This window comes from Sinocyclocheilus grahami, unplaced genomic scaffold (assembly GCF_001515645.1).
Source record: "Sinocyclocheilus grahami isolate Dianchi unplaced genomic scaffold, SAMN03320097.WGS_v1.1 scaffold649.1, whole genome shotgun sequence".
Lineage (NCBI taxonomy): Eukaryota > Metazoa > Chordata > Actinopteri > Cypriniformes > Cyprinidae > Sinocyclocheilus > Sinocyclocheilus grahami.
Genome location: NW_015505828.1, coordinates 519,098 through 522,859, shown reverse-complemented (window position 1 = coordinate 522,859; position 3,762 = coordinate 519,098). Strand labels below are relative to the sequence as shown.

The following is a 3,762-nucleotide window of genomic DNA, read 5'->3' as shown; positions in this document are numbered from 1 at the left end:
TTTTTTTTTTTCAAAACACGCAGCTTTTCAATTGACAAGATGTTGATTGATGGTCTGGAGTGGTGTGGATTATTGTGAGGTTTTAATCAACTGTTTGGACTCTCATTCTGACGGCACCCATTCACTGCAGAGCATCCATTGCTGACACAGTGATGTAATGCTACATATCTCCAAATCTGTTCCAATAAAGAAACAAACTCATCTACATCTTGGATGTCCTGATAGTGAATAATTTCTCAGAAAAAAATGTAATCATTTTTGGGTGAACTATTCTTTTAATATATTACGTTTGAAATTGTGTGTTTTTTTATTATTATTATTATGATTCTTTTAATTTGGATTATTTGTGGATACCTGTTATGTTTATATGTTTATGTTTGTATAACTAGTTATGTTTCTAGTTATGTGCACGCACTACTCCGAGTTGAAACTTTAAAAATAGTCATTATACTTGCAATTCTGTTTACTGCTGATGCCGCAGAAATTCACTCACTTTGATTTTGAGTTTTTGGGGCATTTGTCTGCTTGTGCTCTGGTGGTAGTAAGATGCAGGAGACAGCTGAGGCCAGCCATAGACTTTAGCATAAATATTTGTGCTCAGACTCCACACACATCTTCTACATAGGACGCTTGAAGCTCTCTCTCTGTGTGTGTGTGTGTGTGTGTGTGTGTGTGTGTGTGTGTGTGTGTGTGTGCGCATACTAGAGAGATAGAGATTCTTCAACAGCCTGCAGGCATAGGACATCACCTAACTTCACCACTTATGACACTTTTGCAATTGCAAAGAGTTTTTTTTCTTTCTTTCTCTGCCTTTCTTTCGTTTTTTTTTTTCTTCTTCACTCAACCGTAATGGAAAATTACCTCAGTCAGATATGAAAATTACCCTTTTGAAATCCCCAACTGTAGGTGCATTCAAACCCACAGATACACCGTGTTTGTGTAACCTGACAACCATTTTCAGCATTTTTCAACTGCATAGTGCAAAAACAAAATTGATATGACTCCCAAACAAACTCACAGAAATCGAATTCATGTTTTATTTATAAATCTATGCATATTGAATGTACCCATTAAATGCATTATTTTTAGCAAGATCAGATTCTTTATAAACAAGTGATGAGGTAAAGTGCACTAGTGTGTGTGTATGGGTGAAGCGTGTGATGACATGCGGATCTAAAGCAGACAAAGGTGAAGGCAAGAGAGGAACCACCTGCAAAAGTGAATGTACTAGTGCTGAATGATGTCTAGAACACACAGACCTTGAACATCGTGTGCTTGTGTGTAGTCCGTTGTGGACATTAGGGGAATTAAACGTTTAAGCCAAAATCATTCATGCACCGGTCAATTTTAAGCTATTTTGCTTCCATAACTTCTCTCAATATGTTAAAAACGTCAATATGTTGAATCCCATCTGTAAAAACATTTAATATGTCAACAAAATGAAACAAGAATTTTGAAACTTGCTTTAGGTTTTTAGATTTCTATTTTGAGAATGAATGCATAATTAGTTATCTATTAGTTAACATGTTGACCCTATTCACCTGCAGTGTTTTGCCTTGAGAAGTGATACACTGCTAATGCTTCGTTGATCTCACTCAGACCAACGTTACCTAGAGCCTCATGAATTGAAATATATTCATAATCAACATATTGCATATATATATATATATGAGACCAAGTATTTTGGTCTCCCCAACTCCCCATTGAATTGGACAGAATGTTTTGGATGTCCTGTGTGCAAATGTAAAAGACAGAAACTGCATCGACACAGAGCATACTGGAATATGATATGTGTCTAAATAGAAAATGCTGATTGACAATATCTGACCACCGCGACCGACTAACACTATTTATCGACTCAGAACACAGACATTTCCAGACCTAGTTACCAAAAGACAACAGTATATGCAAATAGTGCACACAAAATAACAGAGCACAGGTCAAAAAAGTGACTTTTCTGATTATGCACAAACCACTGACTCTTTCTTTCCACAGAAGTGAGACCCGTACAAAGATTTTCAGCTAAATTGTGAAATCTATTACTCATACCTGGTGAATCCCCTGCAAGTTCAAATGCATCAGTGTCGGAACAATTTGAAAAGCGGGCATGGACAACTTAAGGTACAAATCTTTGATAAGTAAGAATATTTCCCAGAAAAAGGGGATACATGTAGAAATTTCTAAAGCTTATAATAATAGCAGCGACCTGTGTGAAGAAAACACCAGATTACCAATAATCTATATGTGCATAAAAATGCTATTGCAATGCATATCCATAACCTACTCACATATATGCAAAAGATGCTTATAAACCGCATAATTAAAACATTAACTTGCATTTCAAAATGTCTTAGTATTTGGTTTTTATCTCTTTCTTTTTAGTAAGCAATGGAAGCAAGAACAGCTGAACATATGTATGAAGCAGTGACATGATATGCACAAATATACTTATTTGATTAGCGACCTATAAATATTCCTTCATTTTATGTTTTTGAACATTTAAACATTTATTTTGTTTTACATTGGTTAATATCATAAAACTCAGTTTATTCTGGGTTTAAATTAGATTTTGACTCACACATTAAAAAAAAAGCTATCACTGTGGCAGTACTCTAAGGTCCAAAAGCTAAAAGGTACATCTTTGTACTTTATTTACCCCTAAATGATACACATCAATACCTTAAAGCTTAAAACGTATTTATTAGTACCTTTTGAAAGTGACAGCTTTTGTACCTTTTATTCTGAGTGTGTAGCCTCAGACTTTTGGACCCCACTGTACGTATGGTATTTGTATGCTTTGGCAGTATAAACCCATATCTGTATAGTCAAGAAAGCACCTTTGGATCTTGACAGAGAGGACAGACAGTCATAAAAAGAAGAGACAGCTCTTGCCATTTGTAATGTATTGTACTGTGAGGTTTCATGAATGGACTCAGTGTGTCCATTTTAATTCTTATGTCAGGGGCCTTTATTAAGGGTCGTCACTGCACTACATATTCCCGTCCCCTTCCTCAGAACAGCCCGTTGTGCATGTAAAGCCCCGACATATGACGGCCAAAGGCACCACGCTAATCTTAAGTGTGAGAATCTTTTGCTCGATGAAAAACTGCAGCTGTGGTATTTATGATGATTAGCATTGACAGAAACGAGCTGCTCATTTAACCAAGACTCATAATAAACAAAACCACAAATCTGCCGCAAAGCCTGCAGAGCTGCACAGAGAGAGCAAGGTGACAGTTGCATGCGTTTGCAACTTCATACCTGTGTTTCTGCGAGCGTTGGGTTGGGTGTGTCTTCCTTCATGCTACTTTGATTCAGAATTATTGCCGTAAGATTAATTTTGAAATAACAAAGACACACATGAATCATTTTCTCCACATATATTTTAATAACATAACCATTTAAAGAACAGTAAGAAATAGAAGCTACTGTTTATAAAACTCTCCAGCGGAACATAATGATGGGCCAGCATCAGCCTTATCTATACAGAACTGTATAAGCAGACAGGTATTTAAATTCCTTAAATTTGACTTTTTTTCCCTTTTTTTTTTCATATAAAAGAAAATTAGCTACATTTTGTCCTGCGCTACCTTATTCCCCCACGAAAGCACCAGCTGTCTGGATCTCATATTTCAAAGTTTATAAAATATAAATTATTGAAAAATATCAAAATGTCTGTGAACTAAATACATTAAATTTCTCATTTTAACAGAAATATAAAATATACAAAATAAGGCAAAATTGTGGGGAAATAAAAACAAC

General features: G+C 35.5%; 1 long non-coding RNA gene across 1 annotated transcript; it reads right to left on the bottom strand.

The window, feature by feature from the left end:
• Positions 1-585: 585 nt before the first annotated feature.
• Positions 586-3,684, bottom strand: LOC107558563 (uncharacterized). Its single transcript, XR_001605496.1, has 3 exons — positions 3,455-3,684; positions 3,148-3,150; positions 586-596 (listed from the first exon to the last, which is right to left on the bottom strand). It is a non-coding gene; the product is annotated as an uncharacterized lncRNA (long non-coding RNA).
• Positions 3,685-3,762: the final 78 nt, after the last annotated feature.